Raw genomic sequence first — 26,195 nt, forward strand, 5'->3', positions numbered from 1 at the left:
TTGAGAATATCCTCCTTTTAGTCTTAAAAACCGGAGAACACAACTAGTCCCAACACTGCTGGGTTGGTAGGAAAACATGCTTAGGGTAAAGAAGTTTGAAGAAGCATATTGAAAATGGGTCCGGGGTATAAAGAGGTTTACCGCTATTTGGCAGTATTTTGGGCTAATCGAAAAGGTACTTCCTGACCTACTTTGAATCTAATTTGTAATACTTGTAATGCTGTACATTCTTTTTTTGAACTTTCCCTGTATGTTCATACATGCTGTGTTTTTAGGCTCGGTTAAATTTTGATATTTCATGCACTTTATGATTAAGGGAGGCAATTACAGGTTTAATGCCATTATATTTCCCCATATCAGGAGAATTTTCTGGCACGGAGGGTACATTTACAGCCACCAAGGTAGGCCGATATCTTGATTCCTTCGAATCACTTTAACCACCATGGTATCTGCCAGCAGGGATAGGAATTTTTAACGTATTTTAATTTTTGTCTTTATCCAGCTAATCATTAATCTATCGGTAGCACAGACGGCGAGAAGGCTATTCCCGTTTTATCTTTTATATTAGGTACGGGTCTTTAAAATAATTTGTTAAAAAAGAATGTGAATCTATATTTAGCTGGAACACTATTATGACATTCTACCCCCTCCTCTTTTTAATTTTATAGACCCGGTTTTATTTTAAGCAGAAAATACAGATATATATGTGACCTGGTGGAAAAATCGGACACCACGCCATGGTAACTATATGTTTAAAATTCTTCTTATCTCCTAGCAGTCATTTTTGGATGCGTAAAAAGTGTGATATCACTATTATAATAAAGAAAAGTTCCTGCCCGATATTTCTATCACGTCAAGATATAGGACTCCGGGAAATAAATGAAGATACTCAGTTATATCTCCGTTATATTTTACATTTGTAAATAAGGAGTAGGTGTCACTTACCACATAAAATAGATGTGAAGGGCCTTCCATTAATACTAATAATGACTGTCCATTATTAACTGGGACAACCTAACCATCACATGTTTTCCACAGTTCTGAGACTGGGTATGCTGTCCACAATTTGGATATTTTCTAATCAGAGGATAACTAGGAAGAAAGACATAATTTGAGCCATTCATGCTCCTATCCTAAACATATCGTCTTTGTCTGTAAGTCTATGGATAGAACGTTTTTTCTTCCTATCCTGTTTAGAAGCTTAGAGAATCACACACACCCCCTCTTTCCCTTCCCACTCTCATTCATTGTCTCTATTTTGGGAGACATGATAACATTGAAAAAAAATGTTGTAGTTGATTTACTACTGGAACTGTCCCTGCCACCCTGTCTAGAAGTCCATAGAACTATCACCTTCCTTCTCCTTCCTATTCTCAATTATTGTCTCTAGTTTGGGATGTACAAGGAATTGAAATAAAATGTTGCAATCGGTTCATTATTGAAATTGTTTCTGATGATAAGAAGTTTATATGAAGCTACCTGTTGTGATATATATGTTTTTTTAAAAACAGTATTAGTTTTTTAATAATTGTATTTATTTGTTCTCATTTTTGTAATTTTTATAAATTCATTTATAGAAAACACGTGGCTCCTCCAGAAGAAGGCGCTGGTCGCCGAAACGTGCGTCGAGAATTATTGTGCCACTTCGTATAAATGAATTATTTTTATGATTAGTCAGCAATTGTGTGTTGTATTTAGTTTTTTATGTATGGTGATTAATTGATCTGTTTATGATATTTTATATATATGAAATTAATGTATTTTTAATATAAATGTTAATAAATATCAGAATCTGAATTCATTGGTAGCTCTCCTTCTTTTAATATTTCCTTTTTAATATCAAGTTCTAGTTATGATTGCCTAGGTTGTTTCTTGTCGATTATTATATTAACGGTACCCATTTGTCATTACTTGTTTTTGTGCCACCTGCTCTTTACTGTGAGAGCACTCTATGCTTCTTTACTTGTCTTATTGTGATTGCACTTTATTTGGGCAGTTTGTATATTTGTCCATGACTGCTGCTCATCTAATTTTCGGCATATGCACAGGATCACTATGTCTGTTTCATAATACTTGTCACAAACCAACAGGGAGATACACTTAAATCCAATAGGGGCAGGTTGGATAATTAACAAAAACAGAAAAAATCCCCACTCTATACAAACAATTGTCACTAATCCTATTTTTGTAAATTTTAGTACAACACAACAGTATCTTGCTAAACAAAAGTCTAATAAACAAAGATATAGGTTTCAAAAACGTCAGTGGAGCACTGCACAAAGACACAAAGTAGTTAAAAACGTACAACATTTATTGTAAAAAAAGAAGAATTTTCCTCGACATTTAAAAAAAATATAACACAATATACATTTCATATTAAAAAGAAAACCCAGTAGTCGATGCAACGCTTCGGTGCTTTTAAAATGTTGCACCTTCTTCAGGACGCTTTTCTATACAAATTTATTTTACATTTAATGACAGGCTCCACATGCTAGTGACGTACAACTGTATACTATTATTACAATTCATGTTTAAGCACAAATTTTCAATAAAAAAAGTTTCTTTAACCTGCTTCTTGATTGGACGGTTAGTTCATTGTTCAAAGAAAGGTATAAGATAAAGTTCTAAACATGTTATATCCATCCATGTTTGACGTGTTTTATAATGAGCATCATAATTCTCCTTCCACCTTTATCCCGAAACACAGCTGTTTATCAACATGCTCTATACGATAATAATTTACAAAGTGAACCCGCTACCTTTCTTTTCTCCTCCATTATATACATTCCTCAATGGGATAGTAACCTCATTATTTACTGACCAAACATTAAGAACAATTAAGAACGTACCTCTAGTCTTTACTTGAGGAGTAGAACTTGTATCTTAATTTAAAAACCGGCAAATCAGCTTTAATAATAGTGTTGTTGCTGGTTCCGTTTTTAGTCAAATTCAAATGCCTACCAGAAAACATAAATGAACAGCACATCTAGTTGTAATCATCTCCTTAATGATGTTCTTTTAGTAGTAGTGACCGTACATTTATACTTTATTTATTATGTCACATACCTGCTATTGCATAGTCAGAGGCGATATCTAAGCTGTACATGGATTGGGCACCGTTTAAAATCTGGGTCAGCACATCGCAAAACTAAATGAACACAGAAGGGAAAGAAACCTTATATAGGTTTTTACTGTAGATATCCCTGAGACAAACTACCAATATATACAAACACAAGTGTCTTCGTAAAAATCAAGGAAAAGAGTTGTGTATTTCTTACTTATGTCTTTATAGGGTATTTTCCGAGTATGTCGTATTGCTCTTCTCCTTGGTAATGAAGATAATGCTTCTTTTAAAAAAAACTTTCTTTAAGACTTTCCACACTGTCGTTAGGACACACTTTTCATCATTGAGGGTCTCTAAAAGAAATATATAAATTGATCTTGTGATGCTTTAGCTCACATAACTCTTCTCTACCTATCTAAAAAAGGATAATTTTCTCTATTGGGTATACTCATCCTCCTACCACTTCAGTATATCCAGATTTCAAAACCCACTATTATCTTATATAGTATTACTCCTCTCTAGAGTTTAATGTTTAATTCATAAGGTAGCTTTGTGTGAATGACAGAGTACATTAACTCAGCTATTCGCGATATCTCATAGTAATTGTGCCTTTCAGTACTAAAATTGGCATACAGTACTTCTACCCGGAAGCGCCTTAATCTCTATCTCTGGGATAGTTAATTTGCTCCCTTATTAAACTGCAGAAACTATGTTATCCTTGCTGTGCGCGCTAGCTGATCGACAAAGAACAATTTATATGGTCAAAAAAATTTGCACTCGGCAATCATCTAGCATACCTGTGAGGACTATTGTTACACTATCAGAACACGTCGTCCCATAAAAAAAGGGGATCAGAACACGCCATCCGATAAGGAAGGAAGGAGGAGAGACGTTTTGCATTACTATCTGTAACGCCCTCGCCAGTGTGCTGCAGAACAAGCAAAAATTATCCCCTATTATGCTCTCCGCGTTTAATATAAGAGTACACCCTAAAACAATGCGATGACAGACCGCGAGATTCTGAACCGCTCAAAAGAATGACGCCTCCCTGCCAGCAATCACGTACAGCTTCCGGATGAAAGATGGACCTCCCTTGCTAATCTTTGCCTTTTTATCTAGAAATGTATCCGGGGTCAGAGGTCGAACATACCGCAATCCATTAATATAAAGTTATTTAATGTTGGTGATATCTATATTCATATCAAAATAAGTAATAGTTAATAGGTAATTGCCTCAATATTATGTCCCTATTATACTGTTAGATTTATATAAAAAATGACGCCGAGGTAAAAAGGCAGACTTTTTCAGGCTTCTATTTACCTCGTATTCATTATCAATGGTTTAGCTATTATTTCATTCTAGACATATTCCCTCAGGTACTGTTACTATAATTAAATAATTAAATAAATTGGCATATCTTACGCGTATTTGGTTGTCACATGACTTAGTTTGTTGGCCATTTTGAAGTGGAGTCCTTACGTGTTGACTGCATAACTAAACATGTTTTAACAATTTATTTATCATTTTTATCAGTAGAATGAAATAATATGTGAAGACCTTCATCCTTTCCTTTAGGGCTCTATTGCTGTATTCATTTATTCTATACACTCTCTCGGTATCTATATATTGATTCCATAGTATGCCTTTGATTTTTAGGTGTCGCCATTTTTGAACTGGGAATAAATTCTCCCTGTTTTTATCAACCTGTTTCAGTAAAAATTGTACTTGCTCAACATATATACTATAGTATATTAATTTCGAAAATACTAGTGTCAAATATTATTGTATTATATTTATAAGACACGAAAGTGTGGATGGCTACGTTCTTCTACGAAAATTAAAGAAATGTTGACAGTTTATATTCGTCAATCAAAACATAACTGACAGTCTACATGGTGTTTTGTTAAAATCTTGCTACTACATATTTATAAATTATACTCAACGTTTCGTACGGAACCCTATTAATTAAAATCCTATTGCTTCCTAAGGTCTCACAAGGTAAGCCACACATTTATGTAATTCTTATGCTCAGTATTTGCAGACCTATAATAGTATCAGATCTGTGTTTCCCAATCTTCCTTGCTGTTTAGTCCCTTACGAAATGTATTAAACTGTGACATAAAAAATAGTTCTCTCTTTTTTCTCTTAAGGGTACAATCACCCCCTCTATAATTCATAGTAACGGTTTCTATGACACACCAATTCAAGTCTTCCACACTGTGTTTTGCTTTTTCCAAGTGTTCATCTAATGGTACAGATTTTTTGGACAGTCTGAGAGCTGATCTGTGCTCATTTATTCGCACTCGGACCTCTCTTGAGGTTTCACCAATATAACCCAATTTGCAAGGGCATCTGATCAGGTATATTAAATTCTTTGGTCGGCAATTAAAAAAGTTTGTGAAATTGTGGACATGGTCATTTATAGTGATCTTAGCGCCCTTTATAATGTATTTGCAAATGCTGCAGCAGCAGGAAGCACATGTACCCTTTGGAAGGGGGATATTCATAATCCCCGTTTGAGGTAAAGTATTCTGGTATCTATAAGTCTTCACTAGGCAGTTTCTTATTGTTCTATTGCATCTGAAGGAAAACATTGGTTTACGTAAAGTCACATTATTTTTATTCGTCACTAAATGCCAGTTCTTGTTTATTGTATTTTTAATCTTATTGTTTATATTACTGTGATTCATAACAAATATCAAAGGTTCATTTTCGTGGCCATTTTTTACGCTGTTATCAAAGAAGGATTCCCTATTAAAATACTTTGCTCTCTTGTATGCTCGTAGATTCGTCTGACGAGTCTCTTTGGATATCCCCTTTCGACGAATTTCTGGTCAGATTCTCTGCATGTTTGTCATAATCTGTAATACTCATACAATTTCTTCTTAACCTAAGAATTTGTCCATAAGGAATATTATCCTTTTGGCACGCTGGGTAGTAGGTATCATAACTTAACATGGTATAACTAGCAGTAGGTTTGGTAAATACCTCTACCTTTAAAAAACCATCTATGTGTTTAATCACTATATCTTGAAACTCACATTTATTTCTATTCATGGAGGAGGTAAAATGCAGATTTTTATCACCCAAGTTGAGCCATTCAATGAAAGCAAGAAGGTCATCTTCTTCCCCTGTCCAATTAAAAAAAATGTCATCTATTTAACGTGACCAATGTGTAATATTTTCAAAAAAAGGCGCTAAGGGATTAAAGATGTGCTAAACTTCGAAGCTGGCCATGTGAAGGTATGCCAGACCTGGAGCACAGGTCGCTCCTATGCTGGTGCCCTATACTTGTTTGAAGAATGATTTTCCGAATAAGAAAATGTTATCTTTCAAGATAATTGTTACACAATCCACTATAAAGGTTGCATGTGGTGAAAGGTCTTGTTCATCCACCCTTAAAAGATATTCTACCATATTAATTGTACTGTCTTGGGGAAGATTTGTATATAGTGCCTCTCTGTCTAGAGACACTAAAAAGTGGTTAGACGGATTGAAGGATAATTGCTTTACCTTGCGTATCATTGAGGTGGTATCCTTAATATATGCTCTTTGTTGAGTGACAAGCGCTTGTAAAAATACATCTGCATAGTTGCTTAATGGTTCTGTCAGTGAGTTGATACTTGAGGCGATTGGTTTCATTGGTGAATCCATTATTTTTTTATGGATCTTAGGTAATCCGTATAGAGCAGGTATTGTTGGGTTGTCATTTCCTAAAAAACTATACTCGTCCTGACAGATAAGGCCTTCATCTTGAGCTAATTTCAACATATTGTTAATGGTGTTAGCTAAGGTAAGCCATGCCTCTCTACTGGATGGACAGTAATATGATTGATTATTCAAAAGCGAGAGCATACATCTATTGTAGTCCCCTGTCTCCAAAACCACTATACTTCCTCCCTTATCCACTTGACCTTGAGGCTTGTGGTTGCTCCTGAGGCAGAAAGCCGGGAGCTAGGTTTTAGCTGCTCGTAAAATTATTTGTGATTGTACAAACTCTTTTTTTTTTAAATACTCGTGGTGTCCCCTCCTGCTGCACTTATTTTCAATAGGAGCGCTTAGGCTCACCTTCATTCACCTTTATTCCGCACCGCATCAGGGACTCAGGGGGCAGGCATCAGCCGATTAGGAGCTGATAGCACTGCGGGGCTTGAGGGGCTATCTAGTTGGCGGCCATCTTTAGAGGAGCAGGTTGCTGCTCTAGTGGCTGCAGGGAGTGACGGACACGATGTGCGAAAGCGCTAAAAAAATAGACTGTCCTTCTATGCGCAGCGTTCGCGGTATCGGACGGGCCCTAATAAAAAACCTTGGTATTCAGGGGAACTTAAGGAAACTAAACAACATTGTAAACGGGCGGAGAAGAAATGGAGGAAAGACTTCTCCCCCCTTGCCATAGAGGAATATAAATCTGTGCTCAGATGGTATAAAAATCAATTGAAAAACGCTCAATCTGCGTACTATAGGCCTAGGGAAATATTTAAAATATTTCAAGAATTGATTACCCCTCCCCATGTTATTGTGGCTGCACCCGATCCCCTGAAATGTTGCGAAGACCTGGCAGCCTTTTTTGCCGCTAAGGTAACTAACATCTACGCTGGCTTTGTGCCACCTGCTCAGCTCCCCAGTAGCAAGGAGAACGATTTGACGTCGGAAGAGGTTACCCCTGATGCTCTAGGATGTCTTGATGCATTCCCGTTGCTGGATCTGGCTACCGTTGAACGACTCCTTAGCAATTTAAAATCAGGATCCCCTTTGGATATTGTGCCGCCTTCTGCCCCCAAACAGGTGTCGGGGACGGTCTGTCCTGCCATAATGCATGTTATCAATGCATCCTTGGAGTCGGGAGTAGTGCTCCCCACCTGGAAGTTGGCGAAAGTTAAGGCCCTGAAGACTTAGCCAACTACAGGCCTATTTCACTGCTACCCGGAGTCAGTAACATTGCTGAAAAGCATGTTAATCATGTACTCTCCTTGTTTATAGAGACTACAGGAGCCCTTCATCCATCCCAGACTGGATTTAGAGCCAAACAGGAGACAGAGACTGCGTTGGTGGCAGTGGTTAATTTTATGCCTGATTTATTGTCACCTGGGCTAATAATTTTGCCCTCAAAGTACGCATTGAGTCTTGTCTTTCGAAAATACCAGTGTCAAATATTATTGTATTATATTTATAAGACACGAAAGTGTGGATGGCTATGTTCTTCTACGGAAATTAAAGAAATGTTGACCGTTTATATTCGTCAATCAAAACATAACTGACAGTTTACATGGTGTTTTGTTAAAATCTTGCTACTGCATATTTATAAATTATACTCAACGTTTCGTACTGAACGCTATTAATTACTTTCATATTGTTTCCTAAGGTCTCTCAAGGTGAGCGAGACATTTATCACATTCTTATGCTCAGTATTTGCAGACCTATAATAGTATCAGATCTGTGTTTCCCAATCTTCCTTGCTGTTTAGTCCCTTACAAAATGTATTAAACTGTGACATAAAAAATTGTTCTCTCTTTTTTCTCTTAAGGGTACAATCACCCCCTCTATAATTCATAGTAACGGTTTCTATGACACACCAATTCAAGTCTTCCACACTGTGTTTTTACATTTTCCCAGTGTTCAACTAATGGCGCAAATTTTTTTGACAGTCTTAGAGCTGATCTGTGCTCATTTATTCCCACTCGGACCTCTCTCGAGGTTTCACCAATATAACCAAATTGACAAGGGCATTTGATCAGGTATATTAAATTCTTTGATTGGCAATTAAAAAAGTTTTTGAATTTGTGGACATTGTCTTTTATAGTGATCTCAGGGCCCTTTATAATGTATTTGCAAATGCCACATCCGCAGCAAGCAAATGTACCTTTGTTGCGCGCGCTGCATTGCATTTGGTGCTGCAGTGCGCGCAACGAAATTAGTTTTATTTATTTTTTACGTTACTTACCTGTAATCGCCCGTTTCCAGTATTTTACACCCCCCCACCTTACCTCTCCCCTGCCCCACGTCACCGCCCGGTGTAACGCCCTATACAGGCCGACGCTGAATCTCACTCATTCAAGCCATCACTAACCATGCATTAATTTGTCCCACTCTGCACTTACATCCGAGCCCTATTTCGTATGGTCAACTCTTTCATCCTGCAGTCACTCTTCTTACCCTACTCTCACACTGTTGCATCGCTTACCATGTACTCACATGGGCACTCGTGCCACCCACACAGCGCAGAGTGTTAATGTGCCTGCTACAAAGAATGTGCACCATGCAGATCACAGAACTGAATGTGAGTAAACTATGAGTAGCGTTATAAAAAAATGAAATGTTTGTCAGAAAGGTGCCATAGAGAGATGAGGATTGTTGGTGAGTGGTAATGAGGGAATTTACATAGAAGGAGAAAATGGGGAGGGGGTGCTAAAAAAGACTGTTGCACCATGTGCGATTAGTGCTAGGGTCAGCACTGGATGGGTGTGTTAGCCCCCAGTGGTGGCTACTCCCCTGCGGCAGAGGAGCGCCATCCCACTGCTTTCGAGCCGTGGAAAGGAAATATAAAATGATAATAATTTTAGGTTATTATCATTTTATGATTCCTTTGCAGGCGGGCAGGTGGGTGGGCCCTCTTGGGCCACCTAAACAGTCATGCGCACTCTCCCCTTCTCCATGTAGGCTGCATTACAGCCTGCGTGGAGAACATACCCACCCCTACAGCCCCTGGCTCAGTGCCATTTCACTGCGCTCAGACCAATCACAACAATGCATTGAAGTGTTGTGATTGGTTTAGAGGAGGGAGCCTGGCTGCCTGCTTCCTGTTCCTGAAATCTGAAGCAGGAGAGCAGGATCAGTATCAGAGACGCGGGACCTGGTTAGCAGAAAGGTACGTTTTTATTTTTTCCCTTATATTACCCCTACTACATGTGACACCCCCATGACTCCAAGCAACCCCACCTACAATCTATGCAAGCCACACCTGTTAGCCCCCCAAAGTTGGGGTCTAGTTGCGCCCCTGGATTCCCTGGTGGTTTAGGGTGACTCCACTGATGGTTTTAAGATCCCTCTGTAGTAACATCACTAGCTGTAAGCCTATTTTTAAAACTGCGTTGTGTTGCAGCCTCTTCCACCCAGTCGCCAAGTAAATAAATGCTCGCCCTCGCAGTCCTTCCTCTCCACGTCATGTTGAGTGTGGAAGGCTGAGTGAGGGAGGTCCCGTCTTGCTCCCCAAGGCATTCCAAGCCCGCCCTCTGGGCCTCTTTAAATTGTGCACATGCAATTATCTGCAGATGTTGGAAAACGTAGTCCTCAATGGGCGATTCCATTTGTAAATGCATATTGTGCATCAGGGGCACAGTATTTCGTGTTGTAATATGTATCTGAAACTATTATTCGAAACTATGAACTGAAAATATATTTAACTACATGTAGCATTAAGAAGCTCATATGATATGCAGTACTGCAGCTCAAAAAAGCAACTTTTGGCATTTGAAGGGAGTTTTTTTTAAAGTTCAAATCCCCCTTTCTCAAACTATCTTCTTGTATAATGATTAAAACACCATCACCCTTTTATGTTGAGTATGACCTTTTGAAATCTAGAAAGCTATGTAGCTTGTAAAAACCTAAATAATAACTCTAAAAGATCAAGCATAAACATGGCAATAAAAACTCAAAGCATACTTTTTAAACACATTAGTATGACAAGCAAAACAATCCACCATTCCACAATGAAAATACCATACAAAATGCAATGGTCTGAAATAGCAAAGAGTTTCATTTTAGGAAATAATTGATTGCATCTATGTAGAAATATCACACTCGTGTATTTAGAACACACTGAGAAATCTGCATTAACATTACTCTAATTCTAAGTAATTATTGACACAGCAATAACAATAACAATAATAATACAATAATATTATTATTATCATTATTATTAATCATTATTATTATTATTATCAACCCAGTGGCAACTGGTGATTTGTTAAAATGTTGTGCCCTAACATGAAACTATGAATTTGCCTGAGTGAGGAAACGAGCAAGCATGATTGATCTGAGGGGGTTTTGATTGGGGGGGCAGAGATACACAACCTTGTATTTTTTAGTAAAATTAGGGGCCTCATTTATGAAAACTGTTGCATCGCAGCGTGAAAACAGGAATGTTAAATGTTTCACTGCGCCCTTCTTACAACATGGTGGATGCATCATATTTACTGTATGACGCATCATGTTGCATGGAATGACAGATATGTCAGTATTGCTGACGTATCTGTCGGGCGCCAAAGTGACGCATTGCTGGGATGTGTCGAAAAAAAACACATCTCCAGCAATGTGTCCTTTCACATGAGGAAAGCCCCATGTGAAAGGGCCTGCGTCATTCTTATGCCTCTTTCTGAGGCGTTGTACGATATTGACGTAGTAGCCCCCTTTAAGTGGCACAGGGAAATCTGATAGATTTCCCTGTGCCATGTCTACGAGGATTTTTGCGGGGGAACGCCTACCCTACTTACATTATAGCTGATGCAGGTATAAAGTAATTCAGGGCTAAAGAAAGTGGCACTTCTGCTTATATGCGTCGCTTTGTAAATAGGGTGCACAGTTTTTACGCCACTTGTGGGTCACAAAGAGTAAAGCATCGTCAATGTAAAAGTGTCACAAGACCTCATAAATAAAGCCCTAGATCTTTTTCCTCCATGTGAGAAATCGAGAGCCAGACCGTATTGGGGCTGGAAGAAGTGAAACTGACCATGTGCAGTGTGGAGGATGGGAATAATGGACTACCTTTTATCCATTGGAAGTGTGATTGACAGTGGAATCTGTATGGGGTGAGGTGGACAAAGTTTACATTACAATGTGTAGAGTGGAGGCAAGGGAGAATTCGACCATCAGTAGGCGTTCTGTGGGAGGAGGAGTGCAAAGTGAGACTTGATGCTGTGGAAATACAGGAAGGGCTTGTGAGTGAGGGGGTTGTTCCCTTTCAGTCATCAGCTGTAAATGATCTGCAGCCATATAATGAGCTTGCCTTTTCACGCATGCTAGATGTGCAGAGAAGAAGCAGAGTCAGAGGAGCTAGGGGAAGGATAGTGTCTGGACGTGGGTATTGTTAGGAAGAAGAGGAAATATGACAGAGGCGAGAAAGAGGGGAAAGAGAGATGATGGACATAGATGAATTGCCTACAAGAGGAACAGTGATGGCAATTGCTTTGGCCCCTATGTACTTCCCAATTTACACAACCAAGTGCAGAGAGGAAGAGAAAAAAGGGAGGTGTAGGAGTCAGGTGTAACGTTACATGCATTGAGAGAAGAGTGGCTAGATAAAGCTGTAAATTTCGCCAGGGTACTCGTTCACATTCACCGGTATGGAGGTGGGAAAGATGAGAGAATCAGGATTGCCACTTCCATGGAGTGCTCCACTACACTCACAGCTGCCCCTTCTGCCCGCAGTGGAGACATGTGGAAAATTACCCAAAAGGTTAGTATCCAGTCTTTTATCACCTGCTAGTACGCGGGTGTAGTGACATAGCAAGAATTCCATGGGCTTTAAAATGCAAGTAGAGAAAATGCCCTCCTAGTTACGTAGTAAAAACAGCCATAATATGTTTGGAGTAGGTTCATCATAACCCTGGTCTGGTGCAACTGCACCTATTGCATGATAGCTCTGTTCTTTAATCTCTTCACTTACGCAAACTCTTCATTCAACTGCATCCTTCCATGAATATCTCCAACGTCTTTCTCTCTTCCTTTTCTCCATATCACTCCACCTTTTATCATTCAATCCTGAGTCTCATTTTATTATCAAATGGAAAAGTGAATTCACTATTCCTAGATCAGAACGTTAGGACACACAACAATCATCTATAGCAGGTATACGGGCCTCTCAGTTATAGTATCAACATTAACAAGATCGCTACCCTGTGATAAAAGTATTTCTATGGTGCTTTTTTTTTAATGTTCAAGCCTATTTTTGGTCCTTCCCTCCTACATGTGTACACTGTTTTCCCATCAGTTGATTGATCCTTGGGTCAACCCCAATACAGCAATTGCAGGCCATTAATATAACCTTATAGATCGCTGTAGTGGGCTATACTTGCCATTCAAGTCCCACTCCTAAATTAAAAGCTCGAACCGAAGCCAAGTGCCTTTAACAAGGGAGCGTGCCTTTAAGGGCCGGTATAGCCCAGCTGCTATGGGATATGAGACTATTAGAATATTCCATATAGGCCTTTCAAAGCTGGCTTTTAAAGGCTCCTGCCCACCTGGGAAATGCCTGGTGGTCATTCCCCATCAGTGATTGAAGTAAGGACATGTCCAGGCTGCGGTAGCTTCTGCCATTCTTTGCTTCAGAACATTTCTGGATATGCAAATTCTCACAGCAAACTCCCTGGAAATGGAAATGCAAATAGATGTAAATTTATAGAGCGCCAATTGCTGCCCGGGGGCGTCCAAGCGCTAGACAATAACAACGGAGACCTCGTAGAGTGGCTAGCTAGGAGTTAGTAGGGAAGGTTGAAAAAGAATGTTTTTAACTGCTTGAGGAATGAAGAGAGGTTGGGGTTGGCTCTAAGATTGTAAATTAACTCTCTCCCCCAGCCTGCTAATGGGTTACATATTTTCAGAAGGCATTAGATACTTGCCAGAGTGCATGATTGTTCCGGCGTTGTTAAGCATTTACATTTGCATCATTAAATCTGATTGCTAAAGAAGTCTTCTTAGCACATGAATCCTAGATAGCAGGGGCAAATGAATTTGCGACTAAGCCATCTTGCCCGGTTTCATGAACCAGTGCTAGCAAGTTAACAAATTAAATGTAGGGGCCACCAAAACCCCACTTTTAGTGATGTTCTGGTGGCGATATGGCCTTCTGCATATTTACAAAGTGGCGTTAAGCCAGTTTTTGTGGCTGAACGCCACCTTGTGAGTAAGCCCCCTTTAAACGCATCATTTAGAGTGAAAGAGCCGTGCAATGGATGTTGCTGTAGGCGTTCCGCCACAGCAGCCATTGATTTTGACTCAGATTTACAAAGCGGTCACTCCTGGTGCCTCCATCAATTTCCCCCCCAATATTAACTGCAAGAGGCGTGGGGAAGCTTAGAGAAAAAGAGGGAGTGCAATGAAGAAATAGAGCAATTCAGGATGGATAAGAGAGATGAAGAGAGGGAGAATGGATGGATGAAAAGAGGAGATAGCTTGAGTAGACAACAGTGGAGCAGGGCTGGGCTGAGCATTATTGCTAGAGATCCTTATGGTTTCCCAATCCGGCCCTGTGGGTCACAAACCTGGGTAATACCTTGCTTCAATGAACAAATGGGTCGGTAGATGGATAATATCTCATTATTCGAAGTTTTTCTGCTACTTAGGCTGGACTATCGTCCAGTGAGAGGACATTCTATTTCCATTGTGCCTATCCCTCTCAACAGTACACTTCTCTGACTATCCCTGCATGTGATCATAGACATATTGGTAAATGCCCAAGGGCTATGCAGTGTTTCACACACTCCGCATTATTCTATCTGCAAGTGTTGCCCGATAATGCCAAATATGGTGGTACCAGCCTCAGCAGGCTAGGTTGGGCCAGTGCCATCCCACCTACTTGTCTATGTAGTGCATCTATTACACTAATATTGTGCCTGTTTGAAGCCTGTACTGAGGCTATGTCACTAATGGTGGTCTTGTGCCAAGTCATTTGAGTCCACTGACTGCACTCACTCTCCAGCAGCAGTGAATCTGCACCTAACCTAGTCTTGTCTCGGCCACAAGCTAACCTGCTTGGATCAGAACATCAGAGGCAAAGCCAATCACCGGGCATACAAGAAGGTATTCACTGGGAGGCAGGGTGGTCTCTGGGCTTTTTATATGGACATAATGGCATTGCCTAACTGTAGGCAGGATGCTTACGAATAAGAATACAAAAATTGCTAATTAAACAGGTGGCAAGTAGTACCACAGTGTAGCAGCAGCAATCACAGAGCTAGGGTCAGCTCACTGAGAGTTTGAGATTGAAAGAACAGTTGGAACCAGCAGGCAGACAGAGTTATTTCTATTTTCCTGCCCGCATCGAGACGCCCATGGAAGTAATTCACACAAGTCCTCGATCCCAGAAATAAATGGCTCTGGAGCCCACAATCGTGAATTAGCCACTGGAGCTGGCTCACTTTGTGAAAAAATAACTGAAGTGGTGTGGACGTGAGGGGTGGAAAGCTATCAATCAAAATAGCTTATCTACGGTCTACAACGTGCATTCTTTTGCAGTGCACGTTCAGACTTAAAGGAAAAACAACAGTACTGCTCAAGAAATTGGGAAAACGATTATGTACAAAGGGTCATCAAAAGTTGTCCTAGAAAATTATGGAAAATCCAGTCCGTGGTATAAAGGCCCTGGTACAGTAGGGTTTCAGCCTGAACCATGCATGTGCTTACCTTAGAGCTATGTGTGAGAAAGTGCCATCTTTCTTGCATGGTATGCCCCCACTTTTTGCTGAATTGCTGATGTACTTTGACTGAGTGTGCCCTGGGCTCCTGCCAATTAGGTACCCAGGGCCTGTATTCCTTCCCTAAAACTGTATTGAAACCTAAACCCAATTGGCATCTCTGGCCACAGATAAGCCCCTGGTAAATGGTACCCTAGGTACTCAGGTCACTGTGACCAGAAAAAAAACCCTAAGGCCTGCAGCACTTATTGTGGCAACTTTAGGGGCCCTGTACCCTGACACACACACACTGCCTTTGTAGGCTGAGTGTCTTGGTGCAGAACTAAACAAAGAGTCGACATGGCACAGATCCCTGTGTGCCAGGCCCAGAAACACACTGCCCTGGCATACCTCCGTCACCCCTCCAGCTGGGTGCACTATGTCAGTGGTGTGGGCACAGGTGAATGAGCCCTGTGCCCCTACAGAACCCAGGGCTATTCCTGGGCACTGTAAGTGTAGTGATACCATTAAGAGTATATTGTGCTGGGAGGTTGTCATTACGAACTACACAGCACCATAATGGCTACACTGAAGACTGAGAAGTTTGGTATCAGACTTCTCAGCACATTAAACCCACGCTGATGCCAGTGTGGGATTTAATGTAAAATGCATTACAAAGGACATCTTAGAGATGCCCCCTGAAACCTAACAAACTCCCAGTGCCCTGACTGCGTGGCTAAGGAGGCTGCCACCACCAGATATATTTCTGGACCCCTGGGTCGAGAGCTTGCCGCATTCGGGGGCCTGAAACACTGCACATCCTGGGACGAGGTGCCAAGCCTCCTCCCCCAGGATGGGCAGGGGAAGCTTCAAAGGCATGCAGGAAGACAGGCGGGAAACCCTAAGTGAGGAAAGGGGGTGTGCCAGCTTCTCCCAACCCCACCCCTCAGGTGGGAGTGGCGAGGTGAAGCATAACTCCAGGCTCCCGCCATCTTGAGGATAGGGAGCCCTACCCAATCAGAGATAGGCTCCTGCCCACCTCCCACAGGAGAGGAGCAGGATAGGGGGTGTACTCACCCAAGCACAGGGACCCATTGGTCCCTGTCCTTGCCCTACCTGTAATGCCCCTAAATTTAGTATTTAGGGGTACCCTGAACCTTCCTTCCTCAGATCCCGATTCAGAAACAAAAAGAAGAACAAGAAGAAAGATGAACTGCCGTGCAGCTGCTAACAAAAGGATGACACCAACTGACTTGGCCCCAGCTCTATAGGCCTATTAATTCTTGAACCTGATCCTGCTACACCCCGGCGTCTCCATCAGACAGCAACCTCAAAAACCTCAGAGGACCTGCCTGCCTTGCTCATCTAAAAACTGGGACTCCCACGAGCCGTGGTTCTGCTCAAATTAGCAACACCCCTGATGCCTGCCAGGAACCGCAAATCCAGCACACTCTGCACCCGCTGAGGCCGGCCTGTGCCTGACCATGAGGACGTCCCCCCTGCGATTGTGACCACGAATCCAGTGCCCAAGGACCCTCCTCGATGCTCCTGACAACGCCTGCAGCCTCACAACAAGGGACCCCTCCAACCGCGACCAGCTGAGGGTGAGATTTCCCGAAGTCAAAAGACACCCCTGCACCCAGCGCCCCACGGCCCCCTGTGACCAACTCCTGGGTGTCTACCTATCCTCCAACATCCCAACTTACCTCTCGAAGTGGTGGTCGCACCTGAAGAATCTCCGTCCCCGAGCCTGCAGGCTTTGTTCAACTTCCAGCTTTCCCTTTGAATAACATTTGGCGCGCGAAGGCCCAGAAGCACCCATCCTCCTGAGTGCCACTTTGAGTACAGCACCTACCCTACTCTACTTCCCCACTTGCCCTGTGCAAGTGACCAGGAGCTCAGCTCCCACAGCCGCGTTGCCAGCCTGCTAGCAGCCACCAACCAAAGGCCCCCTATCCTATATAGGACATTATTGGGCCTACTCTCTCTGCACCCGGCTGCCCCTGTGCCGCTGAGGGTGTAACAACTGTATTTACCTGACCCTTGGAAACCCTGAGTCTTACCCCAGAACCTTAACTCTGCCAGTTGAGTACTACCCAAAGAGCCATAACTTGCTTTTTTCCATAGCTTAACATTGCCAGGTTTTCACTTGGAATTTCTTTGGTGTCGAGTTTTGCAACTTTGAAATATTCCTTTAAAATCGTCCGAAAAACAAAAACAAAATTACTCACCTGCTATCAGGAGAGATCACAGTTCTGTACCTTTAAGCCCAGCACTGAACCTGAAAAGTAATTATAACAGTGATTTACTGTTGCTAGAATTTCATCTAAGTGTTGATTTTCAGAACTTACAAATATTCCTTAAAAATTGCCTGTGTAACAAAACGATTTCTTTCAAATGTTTACAGGAAGTGCACCAGGGCTCTATCCAGGATCCAGCCCTGAGTAAGAAAAACATTTGTAATGTGATTTTATTGCATTTACTGAAAACTTCCTATTGAGCTCAATGTTATTTTGTGTTGTATATTGCAGCAACTGTATCTATTGCATTTAATAATCAACTTCTATTTTAAAGTATTCAATTGCAACATCTCATTCTGAGAAAGTATTTATGATACCTAATGTGGTTCTAAAATAAAGTAACTATATATTTTTATATACAAAACAATTGGCCTAGAGTTCAGTTTTTGAGTATGTGAGACCATTTGCTGACTAAGTGTGTACGACAAATGCTTTACACTGTCCTCTGATAATGCCTTACTGATCGACCAAGCTACCACTTTAGAGAGTAAGGTTATACCTAACTTTAGCCTCTGCCATACCTCAGGTGACTTTGGACTCTGTACACACTTACTTTGGTGCAGTATACACAGAACCACTTTCTTACATTGGTGGATCAGTGGTGGGATACAAACTTGCATTTGTTGGACTACATGGTTACCATCTGATCGCACACCATAACTCTTAAATTGCCTTTAGAATTCTGATTTTCCTAAATGGGTTTCTCTTAAATACTAAAAGTCTTGTCAGGGCCTTGCTTAAGTCCCAATAGAATTTTAAAGAAATAAAAGTCACTGTAGTCAGGGTAGAGGGTTAGAACTGTCAGGTTAGAATGTCTCAAAATAACCCAGCTTCTAGTAAAGGTAATAACATGCAGGACCTGGTTGAGAAGCTCAACCTCACACCTTACTTGCATTAGTCTTTCAAGGAATGGAGGTCCTTATGCAAACTTAAAAATACACAAATGGACCTGCATCCAACCAAAAGAGGGCTCTGGGAGCTCCTGGCTGAGTATGCTCAGTACCACCCCTTTGAACATGGTGATGACCAGTCAGAAGGGGAAAGGGAAGTGGAGCAGGGGGATAGTGACCCCCCTCCAGTCATCCCTAGGGAGGAGAAGGCCCATATACCCTTAACTCCAAGAATCAATCTCTGGGATCCTAGGGACCACACAGATGGACCAGGTCCCAGGGAAAACATCGGGAATAGCCCCAATGAAGAGGACAGATTTTTAGCAAAGCTAGCCAAGAGATTAGACCTAGAGTCCAGACTCCTGGCTCTAAAGAAGGAAAGGAAAGATATGGGTTTAGCACCCATCAAGGGTGGCAGCAATACTAATAATATGGATAAAGAGCAATCTTATGATCCTAAAATCCCCAAAGGGATTGTCCCTAAATTTGAGGAAGGTGATGGCATCACCAAGAGGTTCACAGCCTTTGAGTGGGCTTGGGATGTGAGAAAGTTAAAGAAACCTCTCTGGGGGGCACTCCTGTGGGAACTGTTCTCTGTTAACTGCAGAGACAGGCTTCTGACCCTCTCTGGGCCAGATGCAGGGTCCTATGACCTCATGAAGAAGACTCTGATTGAGGGCTTTGGACTCACTACTGAGGACTATAGAATTAGGTTCAGGGGGCCCACAAAACCAGACCCAGTCCTGGATTGATTATGTGGATTACTCAGTGAAGACACTGGATGGTTGCTTAACTGGACACAATGCGCATGATTTTACTGGACTTTACAATTTGTTTATTAAGGAACGCATACTAAGTAATTGCACAAATGAAAAGTTACATCAGCATTTGGTAGACCTAGGTCTAATTTCTCCCCAATAATTGGGAAAGAAGGCAGACCACTGGGTCAAGACAAGGGTGACAAGGACAGCCACTGGGGGTGCCCATAAGAAGGTGGTTACAAAACCTCCCCAGGGGAAAGGTGGTGAGAATCCCCAAGATAAAAAGCCTGAGTATTCTAAAGGGCCCCAAAAACCTATACAGGGGGGTGGGACACAGACTACTCCCTGTGTGCCTCAGCCCTACAGGGGGAAGAACTTTGACCCTTAAAAGGCCTGGTGGAACAACTGTAAGAAGTTGGGACACTTAACTGTCAATAAATCTTGCCCCACAACAAAGCCCCTAGGGCACCCAGTACAGCTATAACTGGGGTGGCAAGTCTACAAATGGGATCAACAATGTGCCCAGAGCAAATCAGGATGCACACTGAAGCAGTTCTAGATTCAGAAGGGGAAGTTGAGTTTTCCACTGTAGCTGTGTGGCCACCCAACTTAAAGAAGTATTCACAATATCCCTGGGTTAATGGAACTAGGATAGAAGCTCTGAGGGATACAAGTGCCAGTGTCACTATGGTGAGAGACACACCGGTTTCCCCTGAGAAATATGTGATTGGGAAAACATACCCAGTCACCAATGCTGACAGTGTTACCACTAATCATCCAATGGCTATGGTGACATTAGGTTGGGGGGGGGGGGAATTACTGGCCTGAAACAGGTAGTGGTCTCTCAAAGGTTACCAGCTGAATGTCTGCTAGGCAATGACCTGGAAACCTCAGCCTGGGCTGAGGTTGAATTGAAAACCCATGCAGCCATGCTGAGTATCCCTGAATTGGTGTGTGTGCAAACAAGTGCACAGAGCCAGAGGAATGGTTAAAAAGTGGGATTGGAGCCTGGAAGAATGGCCCAATCAACCAAGAGAAAAGGTAAGAAGACTGGGGAACCAGCTTCTGTATAGAAAACAACTCAGGACCCCTCTCCTCAGGGAGAGGACTTGAAAACCCTAGAGGAAACTGAGCCCATGGAGCTTGAGCCTTACCAGGTTGAACTCTTGGGCCTAGGGGAACCCACTAGGGAAGACCTGTGCCAGGGTCAGCAAGACTGTCCCACTGTTGAAAGCCTGAGGCTGAATGCTTTTGACACCCTGAAAGAAGCAATGTTCTCAGTACCAATTCTAAAAGCACTAGATTATGCGAAGCAGTTCATAGTGCAGACTGATGCCTCTGAGCTAGGGATAGAAGCAGTCCTATCCCAGACCAATGATGAAGGCCAAGACCAATCTGTTGCTTTTATGAGTAGAAGGCTTCTCCCCAGAGAGCAGCGTTGAAGTGCCATCGAGAGGGAGGCCTTTTCTGTGGTTTGGTCCCTGAAAAAGTTGAGGCCCTACTTGTTTGGAACTCACTTCCTGGTTCAAACTGATCTCAGACCTCTCAGATGGCTAATGCAAATGAAAGAAGAGAATCCAAAACTAAGAATATGGTCCATCTCCCTATAGGGAATGGAATTTGAAGTGGGACACAGACCTGAGACTGCCCATGCCAATGCAGATGGACTTTCCAGGTTCGTCCACTTAGACAATGAAGACTCTCTAGTGCAAGGTTAGTCTCATCACCTTTCATTGGGGAGGGTGATTTTGTGAGAAAGTGCCATACTTCTTGCATTGTATGCCCCCACTTTTTGCTGAATTGCTGATGTACTTTGACTGAGTGTGCCCTGGCCTCCTTCCAATCAGGTACCCAGGGCATGTGTTCCTTCCCTAAAACTGTGTTTAAACCTAAACCCAATTGGCATCTTTGGCCACTGGTAAGCCCCTAGTAAATGGTACCCTAGGTAGCCAGGGCCCTGTGACCAGAGAAGACCCCTAAGGGCTGCAGCACTCATTATGCCACCCTGTACCCTGACACACACTGCCTTTGCATACTGAGTGTCTTGGTGCAGAACTAAACAAAGAGTTGTCATGGCACATATCCCTGTGTGCCATGCCCACAAACACACTGCCCTGGCATACCTCAGTCACCCATCCAGCTGGGTGCAGTATGCCAGTTGTGTGGGCACAGGTGCATGAGCCCTGTGCCCCTACATTACCCAGGACCTTTCCTGGGCACTGTAAGTGCAGTGATGCCATTAAGAGTATATTGTGCTGGGAGGTTGTCATTATGAACTCAACAGCACCATAATGGCTACAATGAAGACTGAGAAGGTCGGTATCAAACTTCTCAGCACATTAAACCCACACTGATAACAGTGTGGGATTTAATGTAAAATGCACTACAGAGGACATCTTAGAAATGCCCCCTGAAACCTAACCAACTCCCAGTGTCCTGACTGCGTGACTACTGAGGCTGCCACCACCAGACATGTTTCTGGACCCCTGGCACGAGAGCTTGCCGCTCTCAGGGGGCCTGAAACAATGTACATCCTGGGATGAGGTGCCACGCCTCCTCCCCCAGGATGGGCAGAAGAACCTTTAAAGGCAGGCCGCCTTTAGTGAGCTTCCCCAGGCCAATTGCTGTACCCAGCAACTGGCCCCCACTGGTTCTGACCCCCACTCTGGTGAGAAGACAGGAATGAAACCCTAAGTGAGGAAAGGGGGTGTGCAAGCCGCTGCCAACGCCACCCCTCAGGTGGGAGAGGTGAGGTGAAGCATAACTCCGTGGCCCCCACTATCTTGAGGATGGGGAGCCCTACCCAATCATAGAAAGGCTCCTGCCCTCCAGCCACAGGAGAGGAGCAGGATATAGGGTGTACTCACCCCAGGACAGGGACCCATTGGTCCCTGCACTTGCCCTACCTGTAATGCCCCCAAATTTAGTATTTAGGGATACCGTAAACCTTTCTTCCTCAGATCCCGATTCCGAAACAAGAAGAAGAACAAGAAGAAAGAAGACCTGCAGTGCAACTGCTAACAAAAGAATGACACCAACTGACTTGGCCCCAGCCCTACAGGCCTATTGATCCTTGAACCTGCTCCTGCTAAACCCCGGGATCTCCAGCGGACAGCAACCTCGAAAACCCCGGAGTACCTTCCTGCCTTGCTCATCTAAAGACTGGGACTCCCACGAGCAGTGGTTCTGTTCAAACAAACAACACCCCTGGTGCAAGCCAGGAACCGCAAATCCAGCGCACTCTGCACCCGCTGAGCACGGCCTGTGCCTGAGTGAACAAAGACCATTTCCATCCCGGCGATTGTGACCTCAAATCCAGTTCCCAAGGACCCTCCTCGACGTTCCTGGCGACGCTTGCAGCCTCACAACAAGGGATCCCTCCAACAGCAACCAGCTGAGGGTATGATTTCCAGACGTCAAAAGACACCCACACACGTGGCGCCCCACGGCCCCCTGTGCCCAACTCCTGGGTGTCTACCTATCCTCCAACATCCCAACTTACCTCTCGAAGAGGTGGTCGCACCTGAAGAATCTCCGTCTCCGAGCCTGCAGCCTTTGTTCAACTTCCAGCTTTCCCTTTGAATAACATTGGACGCCCGAAGGCCCAAAAGCCCCTGCACCCAGACGCTCAAGTGCCACGGGAGTGCAGCACCTATCCTTCTCCACTTCCTTACTTGCCCTGGGCAAGTGACCAGGAGATCATCTCCCACAGCCACTTGGCCTGCCTCCTAGCAGCCACCAACCGAAGACCCCCTACCCTCCATAGGATAACATTGGGCCTACTCTCTCTGCACCCAGCTGCCCCTGTGCCGCTGAGGGTGTAACTCCTGTACTTACCTGACCCTGGGAAACCCCTGAGTCTTAGCCCAGAACCTTAATTCTGCCAGTCATGTACTTACCCAAAGACCGTTAACTTGATTTTCTCCATAGGGTAACATTGGCTGGTTTTGCAACTTTGAAATATTCCTAAAAAATCATCCGAACAACAAAAAAAATTACTTACCTTCTATCAGGAGAGATCACAGTGCTGTAACTTTAAGCCCAGCACTGAACCTGAAAAGTAATTACAACCATGATGTACTGTTAACCCAATTTTCCCCCATAGGAATACATTGCCTGGTTCTTGTCAGAATTTCTTCTGTGTCGATTTTCAGAACTTACAAATATTCCTTAAAATATCCTGTGTAACAAAAACGATTTATTCAAACTGTTTACAGGAAATGCACCAGGGCTGAATCCAGGATCCAGCCCTGAGTAAGAAAAACATTTGTAAAGTGATTTTATTGCATTTACTTAAAACTTCCCATTGACCTCAATGTTATTTTGTGTTTAACTTTTGTTGCATATTGCAACAACTGTATCTATTGAATTTAAAAGTCAACTCCTATTTGAAAGTATTCAATTGCAACATCTCATTCTGAGAAAGTATTTATGATACCTACTGTGGTTCTAAATCAAGATAACTATTTATTTTTATATACAAAACAATTGGCCTAGAGTTCAGTTATTGAGTGTGTGGGACCATTTGCTGATTGAGTGTGTACAACAAATGATTTAAAATGTCCTCGGATACTGCCTTACTGCTCGACCAAGCTACCACTTTAGAGAGTACATTTATATCTAACTTTAGCCTCTGTTATACCTCTGGAGACTGTGGTCTCTGTGCACCCTGAACCTTACTTTGGTGCAGTATATACAGAGCCACTGTCTTACACTAGGCCATTGTGGGGTGGGGCTTCGGTCAGGAGGCTATTGCTTCGATGAGTTGATTACTTCACAGACTTCAGGGCTAAGAACTCATTAACCTGGCAGTTGTTGGTCAGTGACAGTTTAGGCAGTTTTCCCTCATGCATAGCACATTAATAGTGGCGCTGTGCAAAAATAGGCATTTGAGTCCATCAGGTTGACTATGGCAGATGGTGTGGGTGTACAGCTTTATTTTTTGTATTTACTCATCTCATTTATAGGAGTTATAAAACAACATTTGGGCAGAAAAAAACATGAAGAGGGCAGAGCCCAAACACACACCCACAAAGGGGAGATGCCTCATGTTTTTTGAATTCTTGTCATTGACAAGCTCATTCAGCAAGATAGCAGCAGTACTTTTATGTCCTGCAAAAGTTTTGGCTGTAAAATAATGTGAAACCAACTAAAACTTCATATCTGCTAATTTCATCTACATCTTGCCATTTTATATCCAATCATAGCTTAAAGGGTTCAATTGTAAATGTAAGTAAGTGGCAGATGGTAAACTCAGTCTCGCTTGCTGAGTTTGCAGGGTTTTGCCACTTCGAACTCCACGTAGAGTGCAGCGTTCGGCAAAAACTGCCAACCACCGTGTGGCAGTATTTACTTGCATTCACCCCTAAAAACGACAGCTGCACTGATTTGCTCCAGCAGAGATAGGGCTAATAGGACTGTTATTTATCACCCAATACTTCAAACAAAACTTGTTTATTCTTTGGCTATTAATCCCATTGATACCTAATTGACGATCAACATGTAATAGTAAATCAAAATGCCCTGCTGACAAAAATTGTTAGGATTTCTAAGAGGGAAGGGTGCAAGGCTTTCCAGACCATCATCAATTTCTTATAGAGGGCCCTTAACAAAGGTTGACTGGTCACCTTTCTCACTGCTGCATTTGTATGTTCCACTAGTACTAATAAGGATGAATCTTTTCATAAACTGTTATAATGTGCAGAAATGTCAAAATAATAAAGTAAGAGTGATGTTGGGGTTGATCTGGAAATGGAGGTGTTCCGTGGTTGTTGATGGGTCATGTGAGTGAGTGGTCAGATGGAGGGTGATCTTGTGGACAATGGCGATTCCTTCTCCTGGCCGGTCAGCGCAGTGCTTGTGGGTGATTTTGTAGTTGTCGGGGATGGCGTTGGCGATGTCTGGACCAATGCAGGGGTTGGTCCAGGGTTCTGTCAAGAAGACAATGCCAGGAAAGGTGGCGTTGGGGAGGTCCCAGATTTTGGTGCTGTGTTTGTGGAAGGAGCACGTGTTGAGTAGGATGTAGTTGAGCCAGTCGGTGCACTGTTGGTCGGCTGGGCCGCAAGAGGAGCTGGTGTGTTGGGATGGTTGCGGGTGTAACTTCAGTTACAGCAGGAGAAGGATCCTTGGGTGTCCTTTGGCGAGGCAAGGTGGCAGGGGGTGTGGCATCCTGTGTTGAGGGTGAGGAGGGTGCTGGAGTTGTATTGGTGGAGGGTCAGAGAACCAGGGTGCGTGGCACTAGGCACTGTCCAAGTGCTGACAAACGCAGACAGACTTGCCTTTGGCACGCCTTCAGTGTGTCAGCGACGCAGCTGCACAGCAGCCATTATTAAGTAGTGTGTGGGGGGGATGTACACCTGAGAGGAGGGAGACACAGGGAGTGGGAAAAGGTCACTCAAGGAAGCAGGGCCAAGGGGGACAGCAGCGGCATGGCAGTGAAGCATGAATAAAAGTGCAAAAAGGGACATGGAAAAAGGCTGAATGCAGAAAAAAAGGCAGTAGCAGAAGAAAGGCAAAAGGGCAGAAAAAAGAAGTAAAAAGAGTGGCAGAAGGGCAGTCTAGCAGCAGAGCAGTGACACTCTACCACTAGACCACCAGGGATGGGGCACAGATGGGAGCCTGTGGGTAGAAGAGGTCGTCAAACTCTTGACCAGAGGGTCTGCAGCACCAATTGGGGCATCATCAGCTACCAAGCAGAGCTGTGCAGTGAAGAGTTCAATCCACTAGAAGGTGAGTGCATGCCCTCAGTGTCTGCAGCCTATCTGTTGGTCACAAGTCTGGGTGTAGCGCACAGT

The sequence above is a fragment of the Lissotriton vulgaris genome, chromosome 4_1, assembly GCF_964263255.1.
Source record: "Lissotriton vulgaris chromosome 4_1, aLisVul1.2, whole genome shotgun sequence".
Lineage (NCBI taxonomy): Eukaryota > Metazoa > Chordata > Amphibia > Caudata > Salamandridae > Lissotriton > Lissotriton vulgaris.